Here is an 11,528-nt window from a genome sequence, read left to right on the forward strand (position 1 = left end):
AGCCAGCCAGCCAGCCAGCACACCCCTCGTGGAGTTCAAACAGCTCCCTGAGAAATACGAAATCCAACAATCACTAGGAAATGGCCGACCAAATTGTTTAGAGATAGCCAGCACAGAAAGTGTGTTAGGCATGGGACTCATTTACCGGTTAAAAAGAGGAACTATTTATTAGGACAGCAGAGCGGTTTTTTATTTGTTTTTTGTTAGTTTTCTCTTTTTCTTGTTTCTGTTTCTTTTTCACTTTTTCTTTTGTTTCAGCGCCGAGGAGGACATGGTCACGCCTCGCACACGCTGCTCAGTGTGTGTGATCTTTGAGAAACTATCTGTACATCTGTGGATGTTAGGATCTGACTTGGGTTTTATGAGTTGTTTTTTTTTTTCTCTCTGATGAAGCTTTCAATAAAAAAATGTGGAAAAAAGCACCAAGGAGCGCTGTTATCTTTCAATCTGCATCGCAAATGATTGTGTTTCATCACAGCGAGCTGTTTGCTTGTCCTCAGGCCATTATTATGGAAACATTTATTATGCACTGAGCATCTTCTAAGGAACAAACGCACACACACACACACACACACACACACACAGAACACACCGTCTTCACTATAGCCTATTATCAATATGACTAAATTGCAGTGGGAAGCAAGAGGAAGCCCTATTATTATCATCCAGCCTGATGGCACCTGCTGCGTGTTGACCTTGGGCCCTCACATCCTCTCATAATTACAGCCTTTGCAAATGGATCTAATACCTCTCGATGGGATTTCTCCCATCACGGCTCACACACACTTGATTGGGCGTAAAGTGGTCATAATCAAAGATGGAGGAGCCTGCTGGAGGAAGAAGTGGATCGATGGCAATCAATCTGCCTCTTCACTCTCATTTAGGCCCAATCAATTGCTGTCCTTGTCACCTCCAAGGGACGCCTGTACTGTCAATACCACAGCTGCACAGTAGCCAAGTTTCCACTGCCTGAGACGTCTCTGCAAGGCAACAAGGCTGGCACTCCAAGACAAAGGACGTCTTAATAGAGAACAATTGACTGGTTGGATTGGGCTGAGCGTGTGTGCGTGTGCACTCCAATGCACATGATTTGGCCGTCAGGAGTTACAGCTTCATTTTTGCATCGGCTGATCTGTGAATACGTGGAAGTACCTCCATGCTCAAAAGAGATAACTGTCGGCGAGGTACATTTGCTGCAATTTAAAACATTTTACTGCTCCGAGAGACCTCTCCGTGGTGCCATGGTTTTCTCCACTACACACTGAATGGCTGCTAAATCTGGGAAAATGCACTGGGATCCTTTATTGAGTGAAATGCCACAGATTCAATCTCACTCCCTTAGAGCCAAGCAGCCTCCTTATCTGGACTTATAGAGATGTAGCAGCTGAGCACCACAAGGGTGCAGCATACCAACACAGATGTTATCTGGTGTGTGTATTTCACAGAGGAATGAGAACCCCTCCACACACACACACACACACACACACACACACACACACACACACACACACACAGCACCACCACTGGATACAGATCAAGGACATCTCCACTGAGGGAAACTCAACACGACAACACAACCAGCCTTCCCATCAAGCGTCTGCCATCTGCTGTATATATACGAAGATTAAGATGGAAAAGCCTGGATGTGCATTAAAATATATCTGTCCCACTTGCTGTACAAATTTGTCTGATTGATGTGCATTTTATAGGATAAACATGCTCTTTGAGGGCTTCCTAGATGCAGCATTTAGTGTTGATAAGGGAACTGATGGCAAATCCTGGCATGAGCTTCAGTTCACTGTGACAAGGAACAGGAACGGATAAATCGTATGTAAGTTTAAAGATGCAGAGTTTCTTTAAACACTTTGTTTTTGCAGTGCAAATTACACCAGGGAATCATTTGGGTGTTAGGTTTTGTGTTGTAGCAACACAGCCTGAGGAAAATTACGATTCATAAGCTGTTTCGCCGCAAGTCTTCATCAGAGCGCCGTGATTAGAAACCCCGCACTCTGTAAATTGTCCTGATGTAATACACGTGACCCACATGTACAAAACAAGCAACACTAATTAGCTGTAACGGTTATTTTGGTTCTGAAGGTTATCTATATGCCTCTGACAAATGATCCGTACAGGCCTCTGGGGTGACGAGGTTGCAGATTGCAGATAGCTGAACGCGACTGGTTTTATTCTTGACTCTTGTCTATTCTTGTCTGAAAAGAGGTTTCACTGAAAATGGTTTGATTGGGACTGGGATCTTTAACGACCCTGCGCTTCCAGGTGCAGTTGGAGCGGTTTTGCATCCAATCAAGAATCTGTGATCGTCAGCAACCGCAAACACACCTGGTGCTCCCATATTAGCTTATACACCACTAAGAGACACATAATTAACCATAGAGGGGGGGGGGGGGGGGGGGTCTTCACTGCTGAGCTGCAATCTAAATAATGCCCAAGAGGGGTTTGGTGTGTTTTGAGGGGGAATTCATTATTCGCTTAATCTAGGAATATGTGAATTCAACATTAGGCTGGTAAACCTCATTACAAGAAGCTAAATGTGGATATCTCATTAGTGGGGGGAAAAGCATGATTCGTATTTTTACACTGTCTAGGTCCATTACATTCAGGACACATTATTCCATAAGTAATATGTATATAATCTTGGCACTAATCTTAAATTATTAAAGGAGGATTTCAGTGTATTATAACTGGGATTTAATTTTTGTAATGTCAGTCATCATCCCTATTAGAGATAATAAGACTGAATTCCCCGATTTATTTGTTAAGATGTGGTGTTGCCGTGACATCACTAAACAACCCAACAAGGCAACAAACATCAACAGGAAGATGATCGTTCAGGGTTTAAACAAATCCCCAGGTTTGGCAAACAAAAAAGAAATAAATGGTGAACGCTAAGATCATTGCCTCTTTGTTGTTCTGTTGTAAACAAATCTTACAGTGTACAAACTGACTTCCTGGTTCAAATTTTACACACTACTACTTGCCATAGTTGCGTAGGCACACAATTTTCCTGCAATGAGGGGTTAGTACTGACATTTCATGTGCCCTCACTTTTGTTTACCTCTAAGTAAAGTGGTTTAGATAATCTGGCTAAACTGCTGGATGGTTGAAAACCGGTCTGAGAGCCTGTCTGCTCAAGTTCCTTGACTTGCTGAACTTCGATGTTGTGATGTCCCAGAAGACCTGAGTTACCCTCTAAATTATTTGCTGCTGCAGTTTAAAGCTTCACAGATCGATCATTTCTGTATGAACAATTGGTCAAATAACTATGTGTGAGGTCAAAGGAGTCCCTCGTTCTTATAAACCCACAGGGAATTATCCCCTTCCTCAGTGCTAAGGATTTTAACATCTTTCAGCTCATTGTTTTGGTTTTACAGCCTGCGACCCTAACTTTTTTTGGATTATTCTCACCACCTTTATCAACCTTGTTTCCAGTGGCAGCAGGCTCTGATTAGCCCACTGTATGTTAGCACCAAATGAAAGACAGACAAAAATAGTGACTAATAGTAAACATAGCTGTCCTGCAGATGTTTCCTTAATTTGTTAATGGAGACTAAAAATAGAACCAGAAAGAGAGCGACTATTGGGTTTGCACCACCCTAAATGAAAATTTAAGTACCCGTTCAGCTGGATGTGTAAACCGCAAATGGTTTGTCAACACATTAACCATGTCATTGCCTCAGGATAGTCATTGTTTGTTGTGGAAGTTCTGCCCCCAAGTGGTCAAAAAATGGATTAAAGCAACTATAATTCAGTCCCTGTTGTTGTCCCACCTGCATTAAGAGCGTTATCAAATTCAGCCCTCTAGCATGTATTGATAAACAAGGTGTGAACATCTTCACCAGATGTGCTCCTCAAGCCAACAGGAGAACAAACGAAAAACATGAATGTCTCGCCCCACGTCCACAATAGAATCTCTGTGGCAACACACTCAGTCAGACAGCAGCTCCATTTCAATATTCCCATGATGAATTACTATCATTGTGTTGCAGGAATTGGGAGCGCAGCCAAAGCCTGTTGAAGTTTACAATGACATTAGCGGAACAATTGCATCCCAGGAGATCCTGGGGGCTGCACAGAAGGCATTGTTTCCCAGGTGGCACAGCAGCGGGTCTGTGCCAAGGGCCCAGCTCTGTTCTCAATACCCTGATGACAATAGGTGTTAATTGAGGATGTGAAGAAAGCCAGTACCTCATGATTTTTACATTAAAGCACGACTTCCTGTTATTAGCCCCTATGTATTCAATCACATCACAACACAAAACATGTTGATATTAATCTGAGCAGCCCAGTGAAGTTGTCACATGTGGAGGATCTAACACATTTACACAACTTGTCTCCACTTTCGGCTTTACTTCCAAATAAAGTGGTTCTGATAATCTCTCTGAACACTTTGACATGTCCCCGGTGCTTTTAGGGAAAGTACAAGTGTACATAATCAAATGAATGTTGGCTGAATTCCATTTAATTGTTTCAGTTTCAGGGGCCTATTGTGCACACTGGCTCGCTCTCACACATCATTCCTTACACACTGACACATTGTTCATGTTAATGATAACACCTGAGTTTTACTATTAATCTTAAATCAAAAAGTGTGCTGTGAAAAAAGACAAGACAGAATGATAGAAATTATGACCAAAAAAAAGGAATCCAAGTGGTAATACATCAGCATTATCCTTTAAGGTAACCCACAGTCAAAGGGACAACTTGAAGGAAAACAGGTGTTTCCCCAAGCAGCAAAGATTCAGCACAAAGGAAAGGAAGGATATAAGATTGTCATTATTGAATATGTCCATGTTTGGACAAGCTAAAGTTTTTTTCTTCACTTTGCATGTGTAAAATAACTGCAGTTAAACATATTAGAGCTCCACAATTTGAAGATTTTTGTTTACTAACTGAGTGCACTTAGCTGCTTGAAGTCTATGAAGTGCTGTGCTGGTCCCATCTGTATGATTTGGATCTGTTTTTGGCCAGTAAGAGGAGTTCTGCCAGTATCGTCTGGCGCGGAGACAAAGTATCTGACTGGGAGAGCTCACCAGACGATATTCAGGCAACAGATAGATGCAAGAGCCGCAGCGCTCAGAAGAACACAAAACAAATCTAGATATCAAATCTAATTCCAATTATGGAAATTACTACGAGTGTAAACAGTCGTGCGTTTGTGCGTGCGCATGTGAGTGAATATGTTTAGAAGGCAGCTTCCCAGCAGGCCGGACACGAGTTCTGACCTTTACTCTCCTTCCCACTGAAGCTGAATTGGTAACAGAAAATAGTAACAATAGTTTTCATTTTGCCTGTCTGTTTGTATGTGTGCGAGATGAAGAGAACGGAAGGGGGAGGACCGGCATGGGCGCAAGAAACTAACAAGTGATAGGAAGCAAATTTAATTTAGTGAAGACTTTACAGAAACCACAAATAACATGACATCTCCCAAATGCTCCTAAATATCAACATGGACTCCATGAGAGGTGAATATAGTTAGTTTGGTATATACTGTGTGACTCTAGAGCATATTGTTTACATGATAAAAAGAAGGAGGAATATAATATTTGCTGAAATATATATATCCTGTGTGAAGAATTTAATGATCGTTAGCCTCCTGCTTTGCATCAATAATTTCCAGACAAGCACAGTCCCACTGAAACTGAAGTGATGTTGCAGGTTTCCACTGACAGCGACACTATCCGCTTTTAATTCATTGTAAGTTCACAATCATAAGTTCCCCCCCTACTGAGATATCACAGAGACCCTATAGGACACATCAGAGTGTTTCCTTCAAATAAATCTTTAAAGTCCCCTAATCCAGTTTCCACCAAGGATTGGATGAACCATCTTTTTCCCTTGTGAGCCACTGAATGAAATAAATCATCCATGCAAGCATTTTGAGCCGTGAATTTTACCTCGGAGAAGGGAGCGCTAAATGTAATGAGTGAGAATGCAGTCGTTGAGTGTCTCAAGTGCTCCTCTTCATTGTGGGCATTCAATAAGTGTGTGAGAGCAAGAAGGACAAAGGCAAGGATTGCTATAGAGGGAGGGAAATGAGAGGTCAGAGTTGAGAGAATGGAAGGAGAGATGGTGCCAGAAGATGAAGGTTGATGCAAAAGGAGAGGAAGAGAACAGAAAGGTGAGCAGAAGGGTTGCACAAATGAGGGCAAAGGTAGGGAGAGAAATGAGAGCATAAAGAAGCAGGGAGAGGACATAATAGAGAGAGAAGAGGGGGAAACAGTAAAGAGGAGAGACAGAGTGAAAGAGAAAGAGACAAATGGAGAGAGAACAAGAGAGGAGAAGATCCATCATTCACCTGTCACGTCGCTCTGCAGCCCATCAGACCTCGAGGGCTCCGGGATGAGGTCCTGACAGCCAACTGCCACATCCGGGCCAAGTGATGCGATCCACAGCAACAGTGTGCAGGTGGATAAACAGTCCTCATGGTAACAAGAGGGAGACCACACATGCTCTACACATGAGGCCGACCCGCCGCTGCAGATTTCTGGGACTGTAAAGGGAATATGTGTAAGCTACCGACATGTGGAGCCATAAAACTCACCTCCAGCTTCTGGGGCCTCCAACGCACCCCGGCCCCTCCAGATGTGAGCCTGATATGTGAGGAAATATATGATGGGAAGATTAATGTTTTTTTTTAGTTATACTGAACAAAAAGCAAGCTAACATATTGATACAGCGAGCTGAGATTGCTTAGTTGTCACATCATCTCGCTACATGAAGTATCGAACTTTGAGCACGCTGAGCAAGATCATGAGATGCAGTTGAAAGCTCTTGAAAAATGTAACAAGTGGACCTTGAATTAAGTTTAAGATGGTGGCTATTGTGTAATCTAGACAAATTTTCTGGTATAAATAAAAACATCTGTCAGTAGATTAAACAACAATTACTTAAAACGAGCAAAAAAATTGAGATAACTACAATATAACTTTTTATCTATCCATTTTATTTAATTTACAGAGCACCGTCCAACCATGTAGGAACAGGGAATACACTTATTGATACCCTTATATCTGTTCATTAGCTATGAAGCTGGAGTCAAGAGCTGATTAGCTTAGCTTAGCATAAAGACAGTTAGCAGAGGAGCAAAGCTCATATTGTAGGTGAATTTAAGATGTGAAGTCTGCTTCTTGAGGTGACATCAGGTGTAAAGTAATTAGCCATAGGTTTTCAAATGAAGACTGTAAAAAATGTATAGTGTTGTTCTTGAATTTCTTGAAATAAGTAATTTAGTTTCTCCTCAGCAGATGTTTGAGATGTTTCTCATCAGCTCTAACTTAGCAGCACTTTTCCAAGAAAAGACCATTTACTTCCAAACAAGTTTAATCATCTAATTAAAATTGGGCTTAAATTGATTTAAAATGAACTGGGCACTCCACCAATTTTACACAAACAGTGAACAAAGTCTACTTAATCTGCAAAAAACTCCAGCTATTTCAGTTTGAGTTAAACTTCCTCTGTGGCTTAAATTTCATTTAGAAGCCAGGAAATTAAAGAAAAGATTGAGTTGTATTATGGGAATTGTACAAATTAGCCATTTTGGAGTTTGATCCTTATTAAGGACTCAAGTACTCATTGAAAATGTTTTGTTCATCCTAAAACAAGACATAATGACTTTCTTAAATTGGCCCTGAATGGCATTTAGGTTCTAATACTGATTACTGTGTAAACTGAACTGACGATTCAATATTTTGAGCAGCAACACAAGCTTCAAAATGTACAATACGTGTATAATGGTTTTCTTCATCCTTTATTTTATATTTCCTAATACACTGTAATGCCACTGATGTCCTTGCCGGCCCTCTTGTTTTCCATATCACTGGGTGTTCAGTTCATCTGTCAGCTGGATAACCCTTTGGCCTCATCAGGCTGCGTGTTATGAGAGCGCGGTGAAAGAATGGTGCATATACCACAAATGTCATGCCCTCTCCAGCGGGAATAACAATGGTAGGTGGACTTGGTTAACGGCAACAAGCAGGGGAAATACCAATCTATAAATACGTTAGAAGTGCTGTGTCTGAGTCTGTGAAAGGTCGGTGTTGACTGACTGAGGCGGTTCTGGATTTAAGACGCTGCGAAGGGGGTGTCGACTGTAAGCAGAGGAAAGAAATAAGTGCTGCTTGTTCTGGGTCAGTGGTCCATGCCCTACACACACACCGACACCATGCACCCATAAACCTCACACAGCTTAAGGTGATATACTGCAAAGGCAGTATATTATATTTTTTTTCTCTCACACACACATTCATACACAGTGCTGACTAAACTCAATACTGTGTTTCCTGAGTCGAGCAGAATGTTTTCTAATCTATAATCTCTCCAGAGGTACGGTACATTACACATGTTATGGCTGCGGCAGACTAACCCTCTGCTTAACTACAAAGAAACTCGACATAGGTGAGGCTGGAGTCAGAAGGGGCCCTTGCTCTCTTAAGTACTCCCACATGTGGAGTTTTTAACTCCGTATGTGTGTGTGTGCGCTGACTTTTGTTTGCGTCTGCACGTCTACATTTTATGGTGCATTTCATTTTTAATTCTTTGGAATTCATCCACATTGACGTATGCGTGTATCACATCATTGCAGGGTTCTTGTTTGTCTGTGCATGCGTCTGTATGAGTGCATGCGTGAGCCACACGTCAAGCCTGAGGAGAGAACAGAGCAAAACAGCCACCAGCACAGATTAGCTGTCTCAAAATCTTGGCCTAAGAACTGTCTGGTCTGGTTTCCTCAACAAAAAAAAAAAATCTGACTTTTCTAAGTCAACTTTGTGAATCAGTGCTCCCAACCCTTGAAGCCGTGGTGGGGAAGAGTGATGGAGGTTCACGGGAATGATTCCCACATGTACTCACTATTATTTTAAGCAACTGCAATTAATATTTTTATGTTGATGATATGACTAAGTGTAACCAGGTAGATTTATCACCCAACTTTGCAGTTCTCCTCAGGTGTACTGCTTTTTACCTTCTTCAATGGTTTCCTATTGGTTTGGACCAAAAACACAGCTATAAACGACTCTTTTCTAACAGTGTTTATAGCTTTTGTCATGATTCCTATCAGACACCTTAGTAGTCACAACCTTAAAACCAAGTCATACAACTACTTTAACTACTCAACCCAGCTGTTTGGACTGAAACACCTGAAAAGTGAAAACACCTGAAATGACTTATCGTTTAAGATTTAATGGAAGTTTGAAACATTACCTTAATGATCAGCATTTTCACTCTCAGTGAGAAGTGACGTAGGTGATTCAACTGGTGACCTTTTAAACTGCTTGTGTGGTTGTCTGTCGCTTTTCTTTGCAGAGCTGCATCTGGCTAAACAATGAAGATAAAATGATGATGGCCAAATCTGCTATCGCTGAATCCAGTACTGACATTACACTACTTTTATTACGTCTGTATATGATATACAAAGACTTTTAATTTCACGTGTCGTTGCATTAGGAAAGAGTGCAGGACTTTACATGCTTTAACTTTGAAAAGGAACACATTTAAAATGCCTACACTTCAAAAATAAATGAAAGGTTGCGAAGAAAACTTGGCTTTGTTCATTTAATGCAGGAGGTTTTAGAAACTACAGAGGTCCTGACATGTGCAGTGCAGCTAGCCCACATGAATAATGGATGAACTACGTGGATGTGAAAGTGACTCCATGTAAACCTCCTCTCACACATCTGTCACTGCCCACACAATCATCATAGGAACTGAGCCTAAAACATCTGCTGACCACTAAAACCAGCTCTAATGGAGAGTTTCTATTAGAAGAGCGTGTTATGTAGTTGTCTTATTCCATGTGTTTGGACATCCGCCTCGCCATGTTGCCATAAGTAGGTTCACCTTTAATAACACAGTCACTGTTATGTATATACCATTAATTAAGCAGGTCAGGGCCTGTTCTCCTGACAGGTGGCACGCCCCCTGATGATGAGAACTGAACGTCGACCATCGCAATAGGAAGAATACTGGCCAAGACCAACAGAGTAGTGCAGAAGTGCCTCACCTTCCTTCCATCAGTATTTCACTGTGCTGCTTTAGGGGCCGGACTTTATTGCTGTTCCTCCTGTTGATTTGTCTTGCTGCCCAAATGTGTGGGTGTGTGCGTATGTATTTCGCTAAGTCCAGATATCATAGCAAATGCCTAACAGAACGCAGCCCTGTTGCCATGGTACTGGCTGGTCAACAAGTGTACACAGTAGTGAAGATTAAGACGTTCAGGCTGAAGCTGGCAGTGAGCAGGCCAAGGGCTCTGCTGTGGCTAATGATGCTGTATTAGAGTGCCAAGACATTCCTTACTGCTTTTCCATGAAACTGCAGAAAGATTTCCAGAGGAATTGAAAGAGACCGATAGAAAGAGAAGAGAAGAGAGATGAGAGAGGCATGGAAAGAGCGGTGGTGATATACAGTACGCCTGATGGATACAGCTGGCGACTACTTTAGTCGGAACATCTGGAATTAAGGGCCTCACTAGATGAAAGATGGGGGCTGGATGAGTTGGAGTATCTCTATAAAAGTTCAAATACATAGAGGCTCTCTGGAGGCTTCATGTGTCACCGCTGATGGGACGACAGGAAAATGACCAGGGAAGAGCTGGTTACCGTTAATATCCCACAGATCACTGAAGTCTGCAACAAAATACACACACTGGCCATGACGAGTAAAGGCCAAGGTATGTCGGATGCAAACTAGTTTGTATGATGTCTCATAGAGTAAAGGAGAAATTTGACATTTTGGGGAAATAAGTTGATTTTTTTTTTGCCAAGAGTTGGATGAGAAGATTGATACCACTCTCAAATCTGTCCAGTAAATATGAAGCTACAACCAGCAGCCAGTTAGCTTAGCATAACGACTGGAGAGCCAGCTCTGTCCTGAGGTAAAAAAAAAAAAAAAAAAAAGAAAATACATTCCAACACCTCCAGAGGTCACTGACCAACATATTTCTCGTTTCTTTACAAAAACTGATGTGCAAAAACAACAAGGTGAAGAAACTGCAGCAGCATCTTGTACAAACAGGTGAAAAATGACAATTGGAGAGAGAGAGAGATTCATATCCTGCCCACGCTCTCACCTCCAAACACCTGACCAATCTTTTCATGAAGTGGACATGAATGTTGAATTGTGGGTGCGGCCAGACTCACATTATCGCTCTCTTTATTTTGGGTGGCTGGTTGTGGGCGGGGCTCATCAATTAGCTCAGAGACGCAGGTGTATTGAGTATTTCAGGTCAACTTTGCTGAGCTGCTGTTGGACTGACAGAAAGGCAGCACCTGTTTGCCCACTTGATTTCCTTTTTGAGCTCGGACAAGAACGTCTTCAGTGAACATTGTCTAGACTGGCAGTCTGTGGGGCCCTCTGTCTGAGCTAGCTGTTAATGCCAACTCCAGGTAAGCTTCACACAACTCACTTCCAGCCATCCATTACATTCTTTCCTTTAGTTATTAGTATTTTCTTTAACGCACACATTTTATTGAGCGAAACCATAGACTACACACTAATAAAGAGCCAGTTCCCAG

This window comes from Seriola dumerili, unplaced genomic scaffold (assembly GCF_002260705.1).
Source record: "Seriola dumerili isolate Sdu_G_001 unplaced genomic scaffold, Sdu_1.0 BDQW01000110.1, whole genome shotgun sequence".
Classification (NCBI taxonomy): domain Eukaryota; kingdom Metazoa; phylum Chordata; class Actinopteri; order Carangiformes; family Carangidae; genus Seriola; species Seriola dumerili.